At 35.2% G+C, this 23,766-nt stretch overlaps 1 long non-coding RNA gene across 2 annotated transcripts; it reads right to left on the reverse strand.

Annotated features, from left to right (window-relative positions):
* Nucleotides 1-2,513: 2,513 nt before the first annotated feature.
* Nucleotides 2,514-23,296, reverse strand: LOC143442834 (uncharacterized). 2 transcript variants are annotated; one of them, XR_013111360.1, is made up of 6 exons: nucleotides 21,702-23,296; nucleotides 12,508-12,643; nucleotides 11,916-11,995; nucleotides 8,119-8,183; nucleotides 4,687-4,876; nucleotides 2,514-2,798 (listed from the first exon to the last, which is right to left on the reverse strand). It is a non-coding gene; the product is annotated as an uncharacterized LOC143442834 (long non-coding RNA). The 2 variants fall into 2 exon arrangements; XR_013111359.1 differs by having other exon boundaries at nucleotides 4,687-8,183.
* Nucleotides 23,297-23,766: the final 470 nt, after the last annotated feature.

Consider the following 23,766-nt stretch of genomic DNA (forward strand, 5'->3'; position numbering starts at 1 on the left):
TCAACATTACTGGGTTCAAAAATCAAGAGAAGCTGAAGGAATATCTGAGGAGGGTAATTCATTAGGTACAGGTCTACTTGTGTTTCTCATATCAGTAATGTAATTATACCAGTAACATAAGCTTAAGACACAAACCAGTTGTTGCTTAATCTGCCCCTTTTGAATCATATATAAGACTCTCTCTTGGCCTCCTAAGGGAAGAAATTTAAAGAAGACAGTTGTGGAGAACGCGTTTCTGTATAGCCAAAGTGTATCAAAGTGGTAATTTTATTGTATATTTGGTACTTATAAAAATCACTCTGTGTCTCTGAAAAATAACTCTATCATTTTTTCCAGATATGAAAGGAAGTCGCTGCTATATCTGTAGTGATACACTTCTCTTAATTCATGATCCTACTTAGATAGATTGTAGTTTAGATTCTGATATGGAAATTTAGCCAATGCATTATATTTGATAGAAGGAACTGAGTCAGAAATATACAAAACATATTTAATTAATGAATATATAAACAAAACATATAATAAATATAAAATGTTAATGCCCTTATTTCACCAACTGGTTATGTGGCTGTAATTTGTATTGATAGCTAACCTAACTCTTTATTAATGTCATATTCTCTGTTCCCCCTACTAGCACTTTAGCAGGTAGCACAAATCTTTCCATCTATTTTAATTATAGAAATTTTGAGAGCTTAAGTATATTCTAGAAGATTCCCTACATGAAGACCCACCATTCTTGCTTTCACTAGGCAGTAGTTACCTAAGTGCTCACTCACAGTTAGGATAAGTCACTCTAGCAAAGTATAACAGCTCTCATTGACTGAGAACATTGGAGAACATTGCCTTCTGTATGGAAAGACACAGAGGTGGCCACATTTAAGACTTGAAAGATCTATTCAACCATTCTATCAAGATGACTTCCGTAGTACAAGGGGAACCATAGAATATTAAGTTCAAATAAACTGCTATGCTTTATTTTCTTAGAAATGAAATATTTATTGAAAAAGGACAATATTTGGCAGCAAAGGACTCCACAAAAGCGGAGACTGAGATGCATTCCAGGCGGCAAGGCAAATCAATATTCAGAGTTACATCTATGCCAATAAAAATAATATCCTGTCTACCCATGATAGAAGTCTAGCAAGAGGTCACTGTCTGATACTTTAGGGATACTTTAGGGAATGATGATGTATGTTTTGTTTGTTTGTTTGTTTGTTTGTTTGTTTATTTCTCAAGAAACCAAAAAGTCATAGCATCAGGAGCCATAAGCTTGTAAACTATGGATGGTATAAAAAAATAAAAGAATTTATGTTGCCGGTCCAAAGGTAAACTCTCCTACTGTAATGGCCACAGGGTGGATGAGTCCATTGAGTAATAGCAAGTGTGACTAGGGAGAGAGTCCGTACTAAAAACCACAGGTTCTCACTGGAGCCCTGAATGAGTGCACTGTGGACTTCTGTGACACTGACAGTCTTGGAGCAGGAGCTCTAGAGAAACTGAAGTTTGTGTCATGAAGTCAATACACACATTTGGCCCTAGAGTCAAACAAGTTTGAGAAAAATCTAAGGCAAGATATAGTAGTTTTATGCCCAGCTCTAGCCTCCATGTGAGGCCAAAAAACACAGCAATGGACATGTCTCTTTTGGCCTTAAATTCTCATAAAATGATCTGTTTGGTGTCTAGGCTAAATTGAAGTATACAATAATGAGAACTGTAAAAAATGCAGATAAATCAGACTAGCCAAATTAAACATTGTTACAAAGTTCTTTTAGAATTTAGAGGAAGCTTGGGAAAAAATATATATAAATATACATATAAATTACATATTTAATTTATATATTACACACACATATTTGTGTGTGTGTGTGTCACATTTAATCATGGCATAACCTACCCCTTTTTTTCTTCTCTTCCATTATCTGTCTACCTACCTTCTCTTTCCCAAATTAATGGCCATCTCTTTTCTAAGCATTGTTTAATCCTTTAAGTATTATACACATATAAATGAATAAAAATGTAAACAAAATCTGCTGAATCAGTCTGATATATATATGTATTGATATATATATATATATATATATATATATATATATATATATACATATATATGTCTCCAGGGATGACCATTTTGTATTGGATAACCAGTAAGGAGGGTTATCCTTGAAAAAAAACTAATTGTCTGTCTCTCAGCCATTGTTAATTTTTTGTAGCTTTGCATCTGGGATGGAATCTTGTAAAATTTCCCCTCTGTATGTTGAGATACCAGGTGTTAAGGTCTTCTTTAGGCAATCATGTTTTTGAGACTTTTGATTTAGCAAACTTTGTTATTATAGATATTATATAAAGATTTTGGTATTATAAACTTGGAGATTAGCAATTTGTATATTTATTCAATCATTACATAGACACATGACTCATAACTTTTTATTTGTCTTTATTCACTTTACATCCAGATTGTGGGCCCCCTATTCCTTCTAGTCCCCCATCTCACAAACCCACCCCATTCCTTGTCCTTTTCTCTTCTCTTCTGAGAAGAGGGAGCTCCCCACTCAGTTCTAACCCACCCTGGTACTTCAAGTCACTGCAAGACTAGGCACCTTTTATCCCACTGAGGCCAGACAAGTTTTCCCAGTTAGGGGAAAAGAAGCAACAGACAAACAACCAGATTCAGGGTAAGCCCTTGCTCCAGTTTTTGGAGAACCAGCATGAAGAACAAGCTGCACGTCTGCTGTATATGTGCAAGGGCCCTAGGTCCAGTCCATGCGTGTTCTTTGGTTGGTGGTTCAGTTTCTGGGCACCTGCAAGGATCCAGGTTAGTTGACTCTGTTGGTCTTCTTGAGACAAGACTTATATTAGTTATTCATTTTTACACAGTACTCATCTCTTACAGCCAGAAAGTAAGATACACTAAATTACATCTGAGAGCTTCACTATGCAGTGGGCAAAATACCTGCTTTTTTGGTCAGCCAACTCTTCAATCATAAAAGCTGTGTTATCTAGGCCAGCACTTTACTCTTCAGTAAGAAGAGAGATAGATGTGTTCTAAGAATTCTATAGGTTAAAATAATAAAGGTCCTTAAAATAAGGAAGTACATATAGTAAGAAAGCATTAAATGCTGTGCAAGATCACAAATTTGCCTCCAAGTTGCATCATCCCATGTATTATAGAAATACAATGGAATAAAAAATAAATTGTCTGAAAATTCGTCCTTAAGAATGAAACAAAAATTAGCACAGGTCTTTTTAAACTCAATTTGTTCTCTGGGAATCAATGATGTTGCCTACATTTTGATACTGATGCTGTTAGTAAAGATACATTGAATACCTATAATGAAGTGGGCATGGTATAAAAATGTAAATGAAGCAATTATTTAGCAGCCTTAGTGGTAGTGAGTATAACAGGGTATGGAGGATTATTAATGCTATAAAATCGCTTACATAAAGCCTCCCGCTTAGTAATGGCTCCCTCAAAGTATGTTTAGAACAATTTAAATAATGAATTCTGAGATTGACTTGGAAAACTCCCAAATGTGTTCTTCTAAATATCAAGACTCATGCTAATAGCATGGTGGCTTTCTTTCCAACTCCTCACTTATTTGAGGGAATACAAATATTTTGAGATTATGGTCCGAAGCCATCCCCTTCCCATTTATTCAGTCCTGTCCATAGAGCTGACTATTGTTCTTGATTATAAGCTTTCTATAAGCTTTCTATGTCTTTTTCCCCATGTTAGTACTGAGAATATGTATAAACAACCCTGATAAAAACATGTTTCTTATTTATAAGTGATGTAATTACTTCATTTACAAGAAGTATAAGGAAGGGGGAAAGAAAGGAAGGGAAGCAGAGGAAATACATGAAAGAAAGGAAAAGAACGGAAGAGAAGAGAAAGAAAGAGAAAAGGAGAAGGGCACGAGGCCACAAATGTGGAGTGAAAAAGAAGCGAAAAATAAAAGATGAGAAGGAAGGAAAGTACAAGCATTGCTTCATGTAACTAAGAAAACAACTGTAATGCTTTAGCACTGGCATAAATGGATCCATAATTTTAAACAATTGTGTATCAAGTTTCCTTCTCTTCTTTCCTTTATTATGACCCCATGACTCAGATTTTATATGTTCTCTTTATGTAACAGGGGTGATGACATGCCAGGATTTGTTGTTAAAGCTAGTAAGTGTAGATAATGAACATGAGCTCTTCTCTACAACGTCTATGCACTGTAACCCAATCTCAAGAAAACTGCAGGGTTTACAGAACACTACATGCCTAAGGGGCACAACACACTGAAACTTCTGCTCACTCAGAAGACAGAGAATAACAAGATTGTTGATACTTCCGGAATCTTTCTACTTAGAATCTTGAATATCAGCTATATCCATGCATACTAAATCCAATAAAACATCAAGACTGTAAAGAAATTTAATGGAAAATTTCTGAAATCAAAAATGTTTAAGGAAGTATAACATTCAACTCTTTAACATATAATTAAAATTACATATGTAAAACAAGTTTTTATTGAACATTCAATAGCTAACTGTATCATTTTATGTTCCTAAAGGGAAAGGAAAGGAAAAATGGAGACACAGCAAAACATAGAAAGCCAGAAACATAACAAAACATAAAAACCCAGAAAGCAAGGATATTTTCTTGCTAAGGAGATAAAAGAAACTATGGCAGTGTATACCCACGTTTTCCCTTCGATGATGTACTGCATTCTGTATTTTCCTTGGATAAGGGGGTTTCTTTATGTCTTGTGTCAAGCTTGTGAGTTTGGCAATATTATTCATGAAGAAAAGAATCACGTAGCATAGAATCTGTTCAAGCTGAAAAGTGAATGCTACTAAGACTCGAGTCCCGTAGATCTTCACCCAGTTTTCCCTGCAAAATTAAAAAAAATAAAATAAAATGTACTGTGTGCCTTCCCTCAATGACTCCACATTGAAAAGCAGTTTCTAGACATGAAACATCATGATACAAGCACATACATTCACGCTCTCACAAATTCCAGAAATAGCTATAGTAAGCAGCTTCAAGGCTGAATCCACACTGAGCTGCTACTGCTCCATCAGGATCGCCACTTTCTGAATTGGGTTCAGATGGCATAAATGAGGACTAGCAGTGGCGTGTGCTTGTTGCTGCTGTCATAGAACTGAGTGGACCATACAAGCCAACCATACATTATTGTCAGTTTATGGAGCGGTACTTAATGCTGTTATATTTATGAACAAGTGCATACAATAATTTATGTTTCAACTCTGTGTTTAGTTAGATATGTTTTAAAACCAATGAGGCATTAAAAACACACATTGCAATCATCAGAAATTCTAAACATTGACTTGAGTATATTACAATTGAAATAATAATCTTTTAAAAATACATACCATTTTTGTGTTAGTTGCTATTTGAATAAGTGACAAAGAATAAGTAGGAATCAATGAAGCTTAAATATATGATCAAACAAAATATGAATCATATTAAATGCTATATCTTATACTTGTAATAGTACATTCAGTATTTAAATTTGTACTTGGAAATTTGAATTAGGTTATGTGCTACACATTATTGAAATGTTTGGGATATTCACACTGTCCTGGTCTTTTCTTTCTGAGCAGAGACTTCCCCTTTGACATTTAAAGGTAGCCAAGTTGATTCACTAAGAGTACCACAGGTTCTAGTTTTTCAACATAGCATTGAAAGTCAAAAGGTTACAGAATTCGATTTCTCTGATGTCCATTGCAGTCTATCAGTCCCCACATGTACCAACTCCTGGTTTTTTTGTCCACGACATTTTTATTTTCTTTACTGGAAAGAAGAGAGTTCCTGCTTGTGTGAGTATAGGCTTCTGTTGGACTAGACTCTGAATAATGAACTGATACCCATGTTTACAAAAATGTATCAATTAATACTAAAACACCAAAGAGTTCTTATCAGTTTATCCCATGTGCTTTTATTGGAACTTTCCCCCTTGGCTTTGAATACCTCTCTACTGGTATCTGAGTGCTTACTTTGTTTAAAATCTTTAATTATATTCACTTAGTGGGGTGTGTGTGTGTGTGTGTGTGTGTGTGTACACATATGAATGTTAGAGGACAAGCAGGATGTGGTGAAGTTTTTACTGTGTAAATTTTATCCAGGGGAACTACTAAAATAAGACCATAATGCATGGCAGCAAATGCTTTTACCCACAAAGTCATTTCATCAGACCTGAGTATGTTTTGAGACAGCATCTTACTCTGTAGCTCAGGTTAATCTAGAAACTCATTAAGTGGCTAAGAGTTGTAGTACTGAAGCTTTTCAAACCTATAAACTTTGAGGCTCTGGTTCCTCAAAGGCATATTATGTTATGTTATACACATGACTTGCCATCCCCAATTGTGAGTATCTTTCTTCCCATGATTTACAGTTTTTACTCATAAAAATGCATTATGGTATTTGTTTGCAGATTTAACCTGAATTTTAACTATCACTTAGTTTAATATATATCGTATGAAAACACACAGTAATCACTGGATATATAAAATATACCATGTTCTAGTTTAGTGTCAAAACCAAGAGATAACTGATAGTTTATATTTATTTATATACATTTGTGCATGCATAGCATGGATATACATATACACACACAGGTAGACACATACACACATATTATATATGTGTGTGTATGTGTGTATGTGTGTGTGTGTATGTAACAATGATGATCAAAGAAAATGTTACTATAATTTTCAGATTGAGGATGTCATGGGAGGGCTTCAGTTGAGGGTACGTAAAGGGTTGGAGGGAAAAAAGAGACGGGAAAAATTAATGTAACTCTATTTCAATTAAAATATATTTTGGAAATTATAGCCTTTTAAGAGTGACTATTCTCAGTTTAAGAATCATATGATGAAATGAAAAACATCCAAGATTCAGTTTTTATGTCTAAGTAATAGACATAGAGAAGATTAGGGAACTACACAGATATTAGCAAGGTACATCTTTGTAGAGTTGTTCAATGTTTTATGATAATAACACACATCAGTGAGTGGATAAGAGAGAGAGTTGTGTTGGAAATCAGAAAAGCAAGGTTAAAACTGGGTATATTATTAATTATAGAAATATCATGTTTTTGTATTGGCCCTGGATGCAGATCGGAGTCCCTGGTATATCCATTCAGAATATATTTGCCAGAAATATTTGCTTGTAAAATACCGAGATGCTTGTTAAGGAGTAAATCAAGCATACTAAGACATCTGTACCTTTGGGGACTTGTATGTAAAACAGTCTCAAAAACAGCTGTTGGCATCTGTTTCCTTTACGCAGATATAAGGGATTTCTTGTTTTTTTTTTTTATTTTTAGTTGTTAATAGCATAAAAAATATCAAGTTCAACTTTTATTGATATTAAATTGATGGTTTCCAATATTATCAGTTTGGAAAAATCTGGTATAAATTGTAAGAATCTATGATGTTTTGCTGATACAGTTAAGTAAGTTTCATTGCTGCTGTTTCCAATTCGTATTCTTCACCTATGTGCCATCTCTAAGGTCAGCTGTGTGATGGTGTGATTGGAATTACAGAAACCTTAGATCATATATATTTGGAGGCAGGTGTTTTATTTAACCCTGGATGATTCAATCTTATATGACTTGGTTAGATGATAGTCACTGAACCATGAAATTTCATGTATCTCTGTGGCTATTGTTTTATAAATAAAATCATTGAAGAGAGTTTCATTGTAGTAAGAGCCGCTATGTGAAGCACACTAGATAAAGAACTCAGTACATGGTGGCTAAGCAGCTTTTGTACATACAAAACTAAACTATTGTCATCTGAATGCATTCTAATTATTTTTAATTCTTCCACTTTTTTTTAACAACGGCCTTTTATCTGCACGTAAACTAGAATAAGCATTGTTCTGAGCCATAGTCATAAATTTTAAAGGAACATTAAATATTAATCTCATTAGTAAGTGGTGCTGATAAGTAAGACTTCTTTGAATACAGGGGCTTTGTTTTTTACCCTTTAGTAACAAAGATAAAATAATAATCATTCAAAGGACTTATCTTTCCACAAGAATGAGGTGACATGTAGATGAATGTGTCTTGAAAGAGAGCTCCGGACACAAGGATAGATTCACTTTACCTCATCTGTCCTGAGGTTCTGGTGTAGAAATCAGATTAAATACATGTCTGCAAAACCTGGCCAGGCTGGTTTATTGGGGAAAAAAAAAAGAAGAGCAAAATCAGGTGGAAGAAAAAAAATGGGTGACACTAAAAGTTCTGATTGTCTAGAGGACAAGCATCAAGACTAGGATATCTTTACAACACTCTCATGTTTGTCATAGTTGTAAGATGATACAAAATACGTCAGGATGCATCTGTATTATTTTAGTCAAGGTTACTATTGCTGTGGTGAAACACCATTACCAAAAGTGGCTTGAAGAGGTTTTATTTTGTATATTCTTCCACATATGCCTTCGTCATGGAAGGCAGTCAAAAGCAGGGACTCAGACAGGGCAGGAACACAGAAGACTGAGGCAGAAAACATGGAGAATTGCTTTCTTCTGGCATGCTTTATATGGTTTGCTCAGTCTGCTTTCTGATAGAACTCAGGAATACCAGGCAATATGTGACATAATTTCTACTATGTGTCAAGTCGACATAAAACTAGTCAGCAAAATAGTATACACAGGAATAATAAGGAGTTAATTCAGAATCTGAGAACATGGGGATAATCAGCATTGTAAGACGAAAGAAAAAGATGTGGGGGGGATACTGGAGGTGAAGTGAGAAGCACCCAGAGAATTTCATAATCACTACAGGACCTGAATACACAAAGGATCTCTGTAAGAAGCAGAATAATTGGAAGGAACTTTTCACAGTAAATTGAGGATTGACATCTTGCCTGAAGGGTATGAAATTACATTATTTCAATCTCTTTGTTTCAGAACCATTTGGTTTAGTTTTTAAAGTCTGATAGCAATTTTGTTTCATGTAAAAAAAGATAGATAAATGTATTTTAAAAAATAAGACTTAAAACAAGTTAGTTGAATTCCAGGAAAGGTTTTTCAGCTATAGTATCAGCAATGGAGATCTGAAAATATTTAACTCATGATTCATCTTTTCTACCAATTCTGGGTTTCTACGATGTCCTCACGCATTCATGGGATTTAGGAAGACTTTTGTCTGCTGATCTACTCAGTAGCTTATCTCAACACAAGTAACATGTATATAACATATATAGAACATGGCATTTGTTTTCTATTTAGTAGATTATATATGAGTGCTTCCTGATCATGATAGCAAATTGAGAAGAGCCTGTTTTAGTAATATACCCTTTTAATCCTAACACAGAGGAGGCAGAGGCAGGGAAACTTCTGAGTTGGTGGTATTCCTAGAAAGTTTTGCTCTTTCCAGGGTACATAGGGTGTCCTTGTTTCGATTAATTAATTAGTTACAAATGCAACAACAAAAGGATTGTTTTAAAGAAGAAGTGAGTACTATTAATGTCAAGGTGCTTCAACTTGAGTATGCCTAACTCTTGGCTCATCTAAGCAATCCTATGGAGAACATCTACATTCTTACTATTGCAAAATAAAGAACATCACAAATGAGTACAACATATTTTATTTTTATTACCATAAAATATTACTAAAGAATTTTTTGAACCATTTATTCTGCAATCTGTGACCTTCTAACGTTCTTATAACACACAGTATTTATTTATTCCTTTAGAAAGTTTTTTTTTAGGAGGCTTTTTGACAATCCTAAATTTTCTACACTATCTACAGTAGAGGGCGATCTATGCAGGAATTGCATTAGTTACTATATTGAGATATTTAGCTGAGCAAATGTATTTTTTTGCCATTCCAATATCTATTGAGCACCTTGTCCTAGTTTTAAGGATTAAAACACCTCATACAGTACATTTTAATGCAAGTAAACCATATAAAAGCAAATATTTAAAATTATGAAAAACACATTATCTACATGTTATGTGTATGAAGAGATAAATGTACATTTGTAGGGGAAGGAATAAAAGAGTCAGGATTCTGAGACAAGGAAACTGAATTTTATTTAGTCTTATTAAACAAATAAAAAATTAAGTAATTCTGAAGGTGAGTTTCTGAAGTGCTAACTTTCAAACCGGTGTTTGGTAAGGGTATTTTCAATCGTTGTTGTATTAAGTAAGTGAGCGTTGCCAGATTTTGTGAACCATAGCAGATTGTAGAAACATGCTTTTGCTTGAAATTCTTATTCTGATAGGGAGACAAGCAATATGAAATTACTTATAATATGATATAATATAAAGTACATAACATGTTAGACTTTAGGATAGGAATTTATGAACAGTATTAAGTCACAGAACTACCTATACAAGTACTTTCTGTTATTGGGTAGTTAGAAATGATGGGATATGCTCTCAAGTTAGAAATGATGGGTGTCTAGGTTACAAAATGTGTACTTTCATTTGAACCGTTATGAGTCTTCTCTTTAGCCAACAAGCTACTGGCAGTTAATGATGGCTGAGGAGAGACAGTCATTGGCAGTTGATAGTCCTGGGGGAGGGTGTTTCAGTTTTCTGTAGATATATGGCCACTAGAAGACTATCTACACTCAAGTGAATAGCTCCACACTCGCATTTTGACAGCCAGGATGGATGCAGTGAATTTGCTTTCCTCTTTTGTTTTGTTTTTCAAATGCATGAAAGTTGGGAATGGGACATGTTGGAGAAGATGGAGGAGGGAGATAAAGATGTGTCTGATACAAATGCATTGAATACAGGTATGAAAATATCACATATAAATAAAAATGTTTTTCAAAGGCAATCATGCTTTTTTTTAGAAGCTTACCATCATACATCAGAAACAGGAATTATAATGCCAAGCATATGCTTCATTAGAATGAACCAGGGATGTCTGTTTTGCTTTGATTTAAAAAAATACACTTTTGCTTCAAGTTCATTGCTCTGAGTTGCCATCACATCAAACACAGCAGTTCTTTTCCACTTTACCCCACAAGGGATGAGTGGGCAGACTGCAGGTGCTATCTTTCCCACTGAAAACCATGCGGGCACTGGCAAGGCAGGTCAGGATGCTAGGCCAAATTTCATGGGCATCTGCATTCAGGAATTTCTGCTCTATGGGCTCCCTATCTCAAACCCTGTTATTAATGGTGATGCTAGCACCTGCCAGTAAATGGGTACTTCATGTCACTAGGTGACTCCATCATTAGCTTAAGGAACTCTATCCAAATAATAAGTTTGGTGGATTGAATCTCTGTGCAGTCCTTTTTTTCCCGAGAACAAAGCAACCACATGGTAAATTTATTTTGTGTGCTTCCTGTTTACTGCATAAGACAAGATGAGTTCTAGTAATGCCAAAGGGAGGGATTGAATCATTTATTAAGTGCAGTCTTGGACAGGTGTCCTCAAATGTCAATTCTAGGATTTAATCTAAACTAATCTTCACAAAAGTTAGATTTAATGGAAATCAGCACCCAGAGGAATTCAACGTGCAGGTTAGCTGAATGCTTAAATTTCAAATACTGCTGTTAATGACAATCTTTTAAATAAACGCTGTACTTGGCTGATATCCTCCTGTGCTCTGAGGTAGAAAGTGTTTGGAAAATTGATGCTGGCTTCCTGGCAGGTAGGATTTATACTAAAGAAGTTGTTTTTTTCTTTATCCCAGAACTTGGCGTATAGTCAACTATTTTCATTTTAAATTTCTCTCTATTTATTTATTTATTTATTTATTTATTTATTTATTTATGTTTATATTGTTTTCTTCCTCCTTTTTTCAAAAATACAAGCCAGTGTTTCACTGTGTAGCCCTGACTATCCAAAACTCACTTTACAGATGAGGCTGGCCTCAAACTCAGGTATCCCCCTGCCTCTGTTTACCAAGAGCTAGGATTAAAGCATGTGCCACTACATACAGCCTGTCTGTTTTTTGTTGTTGTTGTTGTTGTTGTTGTTGTTGTTGTTGTTGTTTTCTTTAGTCCTTCTTTTTTTCTGTCTGTAAGAGAGGATTTGGTAGAAATGTTTATTGTATTTCTTGAAATAGAAACACCAAAGTGAAATTATCAATGATATTTAACTCAGCTTTATATTTCTCAGTAATGACCAGACATTTTGTGAAATTTTTACTTTTTCTTTTTATTATAGAAACGAGCTTTTTTACCTTCACATAATTTATCCTTAATACAATACCCTGCTCATATTCCTACTAGTTCCTCCCTACCTCCCCTTCCATCCAGATCCACCCACTTTTTTCATCTCATAGAAAACACATCGGTTTCTACAGGATAATAGTAAAATACAATGAGATAAAACAAAAACACTGAAATAAGATAAAACAAACAGAAAGACAGAAGCCAAACAAAAGGCATAATAAATAGATAAAAACACTCACTAGTTTACACACAAAAGAACCCCCACAAAATATTTACCTGGAATCCATAATACAAACACTCTCTCTCCTCCCCTCCCTCCTGTTCAACAATATTCTAATCCCCGAGCCTTACTTACACCTCAGTGTTCCAGGTTCTCCCAGGCTCTGCAAAATATGTAGAGTGGGTCTCTGTAATTTTACTCATCTGTATTGTGCCCATTTATATTTGTTGCTGGGGGAGATTTTCTTATGATGACAGAGTCAAACACTGACCTGGAAATGTTAAGGAGTCATTTTATTGCTACATTTTTTGAACAGTAATATTTAGTTTTACCCCCCCCCCCCCCAGTGCTCAGGCTGAACCAGTGCCAATTATAAGTTACATTCTGTGCAGTGGTCCTTAGGTCAGATCACATATTGGTTATTCCCTCATGCTTTGTGTCACCATTGCACTGGCTTTTCCATTGCAGATGAAAGAGTTTGTGTCTGGGTTGTTCTTAACATTTCTGCTTTGGTAGCCTGCTGAATACTTTCCATTGATGCAGATGCTACCCCATAGGTGGGAAGGCTCCATATAGGCAGCAGCTCAACTTCAGCATGTTCAATGAGTTGGGTAGGTGTTGTATTCCTCAACGGGTTCTTGTTGTCTGTAGAAGGCAACCTATAGACTTGGGTTATTTGGAAATTTCCTAGGCTAATAATTCAGTTAATTTTAACCCATTCCCAGTATTGAAGCTTCCTTTTTTTGAAAAATTAGGGCTGTCTTCCCCATTATATGGCAATTAATTTAGATCCCCTTCCTTCATATATATATGATTTCACCTGTTTTCCTCCATATTCACTTACTGGACTCACTCTCCCATCCCTCTTCACTTGATCTTGTCATTCAAAGACACCCTAACCCACCTGTATCTGTCTATTCTATGTCTCTTTCTTAGGGAGATCTACTTAGCCCCTATCTCATAGTCCCTTACTATATATCTAATAGCTACAGTTCTATAGATTACAGCTTGATTACCATTGATTTAACAGCTAATATCATGCATAAGTGAATATATACCGTGTATGTCTTTCTGAATTTGGGTTACCACTCTCAGGATGATATTTTTCTAGTCTATTCTCTTTACCTGCAAAATTTATTTGTTAATGTCTAAGTGATATGCCATTATCTGAATGTACATTTTATTTGTTCAATCATCTGTTGAAGCATTTATAGGTTATTTTCGGTTTCTAGTTATTATGAGTAAGCGATCAATAATCATGGTTGAACAAAAATTGTCTCTGCGGTAAAAAGAAGAGTGTTTGGGTAGATGTCTTAGCAGTATTGCTGGACATTGATGATGACTAAAAACAATGAAGATTTCTTTAAGTGTTTCTCAGTCATTTGAGTTTCTTCTTTTGAGAATTCTCTGTTGAGATGTGTAGCACATTTTAAAATTGGGGTATTTGTTCTCCTGATACTTAGCTTTTAATTTCTTTATATGTTTTTTATATTAGCTCTGTATTGAATATGTAGTTGGTTAAAGAAAAAATGTTTTTTATCCTCTAAGCTGCTGCTTTGTCCAAATGATGATGTTCCTTGTTTTGCCTATTTTTTTTCAGTCTCATGAAGTTTCATTTATTAATTGTTGATCGTAGTGCCTTTACTAATGTTGTTTGTTCAGAAATCCTTGTCTTGTGCCAACAAGTTCAAAACTATTCCACACTTTCTTTTCTATCGTGTTAAGTGTATCTGGTTCTATGCTGAGGCCTTTACTTTTTGGTATTGATTTTGTGCAGAATGAATATATTTGCATTCATCTACATAAAGCCATCACATTTGATCAGCAGCATTTGTTGAAGATGCTCTTTTTCCAGTGTGTATTGCTGGATTTTTATGTCCACACATATGTGAATATATGTTTGAGGCTTCAGTTTGATACCATTGTGCTTTGATTTTGTATGAATACCAAACAATTTTTCTTTAGTTCTTTAATATAATTCTCAATATAATTTGAGTTGTGAGATGACAATACTTCTAGAAGTCTTTTTATTATTCAACGTTGATTATCTATCTGAAATTTTTGGTTTTTGATGTGAGGCTGACAATTACCTTTTCAAGACATGTGAAGAATTGTGTTTAACATTTGATAGAAATTGCATTGAATCTCTAAATTAATTTTGGAAGGATAGATATATTTGCTATATTAATCCTATTGATCCATATTAGGAAATAGTGTGTAATCATCTATCTATGACCCACTCTAGACTTTGGTGTCTGAGATACCCAAGTAGAGTTGATACACACAAGATATGCTTCTAATCACTCACAGTATATAGTAATTATGATTAAAATATATGATACAAAATGATAGATTTCTGAACGTGACAATGAAATCTTATAAAAAAAGACTGCCACACATCAAATCTATCTATTGATTGGCAAAAAAAAAAAAATCAGACTTATCTGCCACTAAATATAATTGAAAATAAACTGAGCAATGCAACCCTTCTTCAAGTCAAAAGATATCTTGTAAAATAATGAAAATTACATACATAGTAATTAAAAACCTTGGCTTTAAGTAGTTCATCATTAAATTAAAAGTTAAACAGCTGGGTTCTGGAAAAGATAAGTATATATATGATACACAAGCTCTGCTTCATTTTAATTATCTAAAGAGATAGAAGTACAATGGATCACTTCTATAAACTCAGAAATATATTAACAGATTATTTTTATATTGATACTGTAGAAAACTAGTTTACAAAATCCAACTGCTTCTAATCATCTATTGCATACTATAAAACCTAAAGAATATAAATAACTGATGTGAATTTTTAAAGGGCACATATCTGACAAGAAAAATCATAAATGTGAAAGACATAAAATAAGCCTGAGATAGCAAAGACACTTTTTTAAGATTCTGCTGAATTTAAGACATAATTTTCCTTCTTTTCCTATTTCTTTTTTCCTTCCTTTCCTCTCCCTTTTTCTTCTGACATTTCTTGCTCCTTACTTCTCCTCTCTTCCTTCCTTCCTTTCTCCCTGCCTCCTCCATCTTATCTCCCCTTCTATAAACACATAGACATACACATACACACATATACACATGTGACTATATATTATATATAAATACATATATACGTGCATGTTCCTTAAATTCCAAATATCTGTATTGAAATCAATATTGTATCTTGTAGAGTATGGGTAAAACTTTTTTCTGTAAAAATCTATATAATATTTTTAGCTTTGTAGTTCTTTCTTCTCCTTTCAACTATTTATGCTGCCATATTCTGTGAACAGTCATAGACCATAATGATGCAATGATGTATTATATTCCAGTAACACTTTATTTATAAACCAGGCAGCTTCTGGTTTTCAACCATAGAATAGTGAGTGAACTTTTATACAAGTCATCCCTCTTCTCCATGAACAGCAAGAATATAAGTAGTCCTTTACTCAAAAGATAAACAGGCTGAGAAAGAAATTGTGGAAATGACACCCTCCACAATAGTTACAAATAATATAAAATACTTTGGGGTGAATCTTACCAAGCAAGTAAAAGACCTTTACAACAAGAACTTCAAGTCCCTAAAGAAAGAAATCAAAACAGATCTCAGAAGATGGAAAGATCTCCCATGATCATGGATTGGAAGGATTAAAATAGTAAAAATGGCTATTTTGCCGAGAGCAATCTACAGATTTAATGAAGTCCCCATTGAAACCTCCATTCAATTCTTTACAGAAATAGAAACAGCGATACTCAAGGTCATTTGAAATAACAAAAAACCCAGGATAGCTAAAACTAAACTCGGCAATAAAAGAACTCCTGGGGGAATCATCATCCCTGACTTCAAGCTGTACTACAAAGCAATAGTGATAAAAAACTGCATGGTATTGGAACAGAGTCAGACAAGAGGATCAATGGAATAGAACTGAAGACCAAAGAATGAACCCCCATACCTATGGTCACTTGGTCTTTGACAAAGGAGCTAAAACTATCCAATAGAAAAAAGGCAGCATTATCAACAAATGGTGCTGGTTCAACTGGAGGTCAGCATATAGAAGAATGCAAATTCATTCATACTTATTTCCTTGTACAAAGCCCAAGTCCTTGGATTAAGGACCTTCACATAAACCAGCTACACTGAAACTAATAGAAGAGAAAATAGGGAAAAGCCTTGAGCACATGGGTATGGGGGAAAGTTCCTGAACAGAACACCAATGGCTTATGCTCTAAGATCAAGAATTGACAAAAGGGACCTCAAAAAACTTCAAAGCTTCTGTAAAGCAAAGGACACTGTCAACAGGACAAAGCAGCAACCAACAGATTGGGAAAAATCTTTACCAATCCTACATCTGATAGAGGGCTAATATCCAAGGTATACAAAGAACTGAAGACATTAAACTCTAGATAATCAAATAACCCTATTTTAAAAAATGGGTTACAGAGCTAAACAAAGAATTCTCAACAGAGGAAACTCAAATGGTTGAGAAGCACCTAAAAAAATGTTCAGCATCCTTAGTCATCAGGGCAATGCAAATTTAAAAAACCCTGAGATTCCACCTCACACCAGTCAGAATGTCTAAGATAAAAAACACAAGTGACAGCAGATGTTAGCAAGGATGTGGAGAAAGAGGAATGTTCTTTCATTGTTGGTGGGATTGTAAGCTGGTACAACCACTGTAAAAGCACTCTGGTAGTACCTCAAAAAATTGAACATACTGTTACGTGAGGACCCAGCTATACCACTCCTGGGCATATATTTAAAAGATGTTTCAACATAAAACAGGGTCACATGCTCCACTATGTTCATAACAGCTTTATTTATAATAGCCAGAAGCTAGAAAGAACACAGATGTCTGTCAACAGAGGAATAGATACAGAAAATATGGAACATTTACACAATGGAATACTACTCAGCTATTAAAAACAAAGAATTCATGAAATTCTTAGCCAAATGGATAGAACTGGAAAATATCATCCTGAGTGAGGTAACCCAGTCACAAAAGAACACATATGGTATGCACTCACTGATAAATGGATATTAGCCCTAAAGCTCACAATACCTAAGATTCAATTCATAGACCACATGAAACTCAAGAAGAAGAAAGACCAAAGTGTGGGTGCTTTGGTCCATCTTAGAAGGAGTATCAAAATACTCCATCAGAGCTCCCAGGGTATAAACCTCCAGCCTGAGAACACAAAGGGAGGGACTCATGGTTCCACCTGTATAGGTATTTGAGGGTGGCCTTGATAGGCATCAGTTGAAGTGGAGGGCCTTGGTCCCTGAAAGTTTGGATTCCCTAGTTTTTGGGGAATTTGAGAGCAGAGAGGTGGGAATGGGAGGATGGTGGGAATACACCCTCATAGAAATAGGGGGAAGAGGATGGGATAAGGGGTTTTGGGGGCGAATGGGAGAGGAGATAACATTAAAAGGTAAACAAGTAAAATATCCAATAAAAATAAAAACAGATAATGGATCTGGCAATTGTCGAGCAGTCAAGACTTTTTGTCAACAGTTTATTATGGGGGTTCCTATAATCCCTAAGGACAATGTATTGTGGAAGAGGCCCATGGAACTTTAAAAGGATTGGTGAGACATACTGTTGCTGAGAGAAAGAATGATGCCGAACTGTGAGCTTGCTGAGTTCCCTGACAAGGGTGACTGGGGAGTTGTATTGGACATATGTTCCTGATGCACATTTGCTTGACTATATCCCAGATGGGACAAGCTGCCTTGACTCATGTTTTTAGACCTTGTGGGATAGAGAATCAAAAAGAGAAATTATGTCTCTTTGTATTCTTCTTAAAGCTATTATTTTGTATTCTTCTAAAGCTATTATTTTGTATTCTTCTAAAACTATTAGGACTCACTCATATACTGGTCTAGAAATCAATCCAATATAGAAAATAACAGTCTACTTTTTGAAGACTGGATCTGGACTTTGTCAGAGACATATTTCGAAGTTAGCTATAGTTCACTATGCTGTTACAATAGCAAGAGATAAAGTTGGGACAGGATATGAATTTCAAACAAGGGTTTGTGCATGTTTTAAGGTTCTTTTAATTGTCAGGCTAAAATTGGTTTTGTCTCTTCTACAGTATTTATTGTAAGTTGCACTGACTGTATAATTTCTGATTAAGTTAATGTGTTGAAACCTGACATGTCTGTTATGGGGTTTATCAACCAGATTTCACCTCATTGCCCTGAGTATTAGAAAACCTTGATTTTCTGAAAAAAGCTTGAAAGTGCTGGAAGAAGTGAGTTGGGTTTTAAGCAGAAGCAAGAGGGTAGCAGGCTTGATTATTGCTGGTGTAACAGCTTTAATTCCATCAATTGCTAGCACCACTGCTTCTGCAATAGCATTGACACAGGAGTTAAGACAATTATTTTTGTTAGCCATCTAGCAAAAAATGTTACTAATGTACTGAATATACAAAAGGATTTATATAGGTATCTGGAACAATGAATGATGCTCTATAATCCATTCAAATTGTCTGAAGGAGGTTCAGGTTTCAAGAGTTAGGAGCCATCCCAAGTGTCATGACAAATATCATTGGAGTACTGTTACTTTTGAAATTCACAATGATTGTCATTATAATTAGAAAAAAGTTTAGACTCCTGTAGGATATTTGGCATAATCCTAACACCTCTCTGGGTGTGTTAACTTTGCATAGTGAGATTAAAAATTTAAAGAATGCTGCTCTGTTGACCTTTGATGCTGCAGATAATGCCAATAAAATTATCCATGCCCTGAGGTCAGTATTTCCATTGTGGTCAAACCTCTGGAATGGCATATATAACTTGATTGGGCTAGCCCTTCTTGTCCTGGGAATACTTTTATTCCTGCCCATTGGTTTAAAGCTTATCTTTAACAACATCAACATGTTGGCAGCCAAAGTACACGATTGAATCTGATAATGGACCCCCAGACAGAATTATTAAATTAACAGCCTGGCAAGCTAAGGACAAGTAAGATTCTGCACAGAGCCTTACCAACCTAAGATAGAAGTGCATTGCTTTTGATAATGCATATTCCATGATGGGTAAGGATGGCATTCTTGTCAGAATGACCTAAGACAGGCTCAGTCTTATTAATGAAATAAAAAAGGGGGAGATGTAGAGAGCCTTTGGGGCTGCTTAGCAAGAAGCTGACATGGGTCAAGGACAAGGAAATGGGCTTCTTGGTAGGAATGACATTGGACAAGGACAAGAAGGTAGACTTTAAGCAGGAATCTGATATTAGACTAGAACAAAGAAGTAATTTCAGATAGGAATCTAAATTGTAGGCTACAACAAAGAAGTAAGCTGAGGCAGGAATCTAAATATTAGGCTAAAACAAAGAAATAATTTCAGACAGGAATCTAAATTTTAGGCTAGAACAAGGAAGTAGGCTTCAGACATGAAAATGACCTTGGGCTAGAATAGGCAAGTAGGCTCAGATACTTTGGTCATCCTGATAAGCCTTTAGAAACAGTGATCATTGAAGTGTTCATGTAATTGAGTTTAATGCCTTGCTTTTTCTTTGACTATTTGTGTTTACTGTATTGTTTGTTACTTGACTGTTTGCATTTATTGTGTTGCTAGATCCTCAAACTAGAACTGACCTTAATACATGCATGTAATCAAAATGCATAAAGGAAGAGAGGTATAGGATAGCAGGTTCTAGGTAGGGGAAATGGGAAAAGGGGATAATATCTGTATTGTAAATAAACAAAATATCCAATAAAAATATGTAAGTACTATATTCTGATACAATTCTCAAAGGATAGACTTATTTATTATGTACATTATGAACATTTTTTATATAGGAGGTAATGAATTTTTATATAAATATTTCTATGCTCTATGCCATATCTTCTGTACCTCATGTATATGGTCTTATCTAACACCCAAATTTAGTATAATCATCTATATTTAATAGATATTTGAATAAAATATATCCTGGCTAATAAAATATATTCTGAATAAATTTTGATTTAGAGTAGGTCTCCTTGATTAGTTACTCAGTAGCTACTTTTCACCAACAATTTCTACCTTATTTAAGTGACAGATCTCAGTAATTAAGAGAATGTTTGACCACTCTCTAGTTGCTAAACATAATCCTGTGTTGATATTTTTAAAAGTCCATTTCAGTAGTTCTAATTTTAATCCTGTTAATTAGAGATTTAGACAGAGATATCAGACATTTTTTGGTAGAATGATACAAGAATAATCATATTTTACCACTTATTACAAAAGTGTCCGTCCACGTTTTAGAAGGAAAAGGTGCATGGGGAGACATCTCTTGCTATTCTTTTTCTTCCTGGTTGGGACATAGCTATGTGGGAGCGTCAGTCTTAGGGCTACTCCAGATATTTTAAATGTAAAAGAAATGCCAAGAGAATCTCAGGAAAATCAAACAGGTACCTGGCATTATCAAGGACCTGAACTAATCCCAGGACAGCTTATTTATCATTCTGCTAAGTAAGAGTATATCTTGACAATGCAAGCCACCTATAAGGAAATGGTCTTTTCATGAAAATTTGAATGAGTTGCAAGAAAATAATAGTTTTTGTTGTACTGGTGGGCCAAAAGGCAGAGCACAGAATCAGAAGCTATAAGGAGGTTTCTCATCTTTATCTTAAATAATATGAACAAGACTTGAGAATGATCTTGGTCTTTGGGTAAGTATTCAGCTACTCTCTTATAACAAATCAAAGTTCAAAGCTGGTAGCTATTCATTACCCTGATTGCTTGAAATCCTTTCTCTAAATGAAACAATTCAATCACTTTATAACTAAAATGTATAAAATATGAAATGCATCACACTACTTGTTTTATAAAATAAAGGTCTCACTTTAGAAACCATCATTCTAGAGCTTTACTGATATTTTACCCTTTCCATTGCATGTCATGTAAAAAGGAATCATTTAAGAAAGTTCTTAAAAACAATTGTAAGGAAATAATATGCTGTCATGAATTTGTTACCTTTTACTTTTTATCCTCCAAGAAGATGACCTCAGTACAGTGTAAAACTGGTAATAACTTCAAAATGAGATCATCATTAATAAAAGAGGTCAGACAATATTATTTCTATTTATTCTTTCTTTAGATACATCCAATGAATTTTTCTTATATTCAGCCTTACAATTACTCCTTTCCCCAAGACTTCCTCCCCACATGTTCTTTTGTTCTTTCTTTCTGTCTGTCTGTCTGTCTTTCTTTCTTTCTTTCTTTCTTTCTTTCTTTCTTTCTTTCTTTCTTTCTTTCTCTCTAATAGCCAAATAAAACCAATATTGCTGTCCTTTTGTGCATGCATATAAGGCTACCCACAAGAACATGGTTACCCTATCAGGGCCCTTACCTGTGAAGAAAACTGACAATAATAGCTTCTCAGCTGTGTTAGAGTCTCTTGGGTCCTTCCACCATCCATGCTGCAGTGCTGATTGTTTTACTCTCAATTTTAAATTTCTATGTTGAGGCAAAAGATACAGGAGTAGGCCACTGCCATTGTTTATAAAGGGACCAAGATGGGGTTCTGATTGCCATTTAACTTCCTCATAATTTGAGGACTCTCACCAACATAAACATCCTCTTAGCTTTATAAGGGCATATATCTTAACAAGATAGGATGTATTCCTTATATTCTATACATGGAAGTGATGCTTCACAGAGTTTAAGTCATATATACAGTATAACACCACTAGAAGAATCTGAGCAGGGTATGTAGATTAGGTTGATTTTGGAGATTATCAATGCCATTAACATGAAAAGAGTGTTTGAAATATCAGAATTGGAATAACCATCTTTGAGTCTTCTGAATGTCAGTCTTTTTGAAGGTGTATGGCATCGTATGCTTGTTTAATGCCATTAGAGCTTCCTTGGACATTTGGGTGTGGGAGGGACAATAAGCATTTGCAGCAGAATCGTTCTGCCTGTGACTTTTTCAGCACCATCTGGATTCCTACATTTTCTCTGACTGCCTATTCAGAATTCAGAAAGAGAACTGGATAAAAAATAGATGAAAGGATGTGAACATGCAAAGGCAAAGGAAGTGCTTTCTCACTCAACTCCCCCAGTTGAGCTACACCCTGATTAAAATACTAATACATGACAACTGGTCCAGGAAGTCCACACTGAGGCCTGAGTGCTTGGCATGATCAAAGGCATGTGTTATCCCTGCCTCCGTCTGTTAGCAGTAACTGAGCAATCCAGGCTCCTGATTGGAAGAGTAAATTTCCTTTGTCCTGCATATGTTGTATTTATCCTGCACGAATACCCACAAAACTCAGCAGGGATGTGGCTAGGAGAGTAGCATCTTTTCTTGCAGAAAAAAAAAAGTGGTAATAAATCTTGAGGCTTTGTAAAAGATCTGAAAGCTGCCTTCACAACTTGCCGGAGGAGGTGTGTATAGCCAGGAGGAAAGAGATTATGTAAACTACAGAGGCGAACTCTGGGAGCTTGGCAAGGCGAGATCTAAGAAGCCTCTCTGAATATTCGTCCTGAGAGGTGGCTACAGGTTCAGCACACAGTCTAAGTACATCAACTTTTCCTTCCACTCACGGAAGGAAATCAAGAGATTCCGCTCTTTGTTTTTTCTTGTGTCACGGTGAAAATTTAAACAAACCTTTCTGCTTCTAATTTAGACAGCAGGCATTACACTTAAGGGGCAGTTTCTGTTCCTCAAATCACGTGGCTTCATGGTATTTATTTGCAGTAGTCTCGAATCCTAATCTGTCTTTTAAAGAATAGTGTTTCTTTTGAAAGTTTTGAAAACATGCTTTGAGACCGGGTTCCGGGTATAAGACTTCTGGGTATTCAGAGAAATAATTTGATCATTTGGAACTTTATTTTTCAAAATGAAGGTCCTGTTTGCAACCTTTTCTAATCTGCAGAGGATGGTAAATTCTGTGGTGAGTGGGCAGTAATCTGCATCCAGGAGTTTTCTCTCATCCAGGGACCACTGCTGAAGGAAATAAGTAGGAAGATAAGAGAAAGCAAAATCTCAGAAAAATCAACAATGGCTGTCATTCCCCCCCTCCCATTTACTTTTGGCATGGCTTTAACATCACTAAATACATCCAGTGCTTACTTTACTTACAATAAAAATAAAAACATGCCACTTTACTTACAATATATATTCATGAGGATTTTCTAAAAAACAAACAAACAAACAAAAAACCCCCTCAGTTTCATAAACAGCAAGGAAAACTTTCTAAATCTAATTTGCCTGTGTCTAAAAACCAAAACAAGAACTCTCACAGGGACATCCTTCTCTACAACCTTACAAAGAGAAACACTGGTTTGTATTTACCTCTTCCCTGTGAAATACCTCCTCTAATATTGCAGTCTTGTAAAGCAAAGATTAAGAAACCAAACTGTGCCCTTGGGGAGGCAGAGAAGCTAGGCCAAGATGTTCTCAAATAAAC

The sequence above is a fragment of the Arvicanthis niloticus genome, chromosome 6 (assembly GCF_011762505.2).
Source record: "Arvicanthis niloticus isolate mArvNil1 chromosome 6, mArvNil1.pat.X, whole genome shotgun sequence".
Classification (NCBI taxonomy): Eukaryota; Metazoa; Chordata; class Mammalia; order Rodentia; family Muridae; genus Arvicanthis; species Arvicanthis niloticus.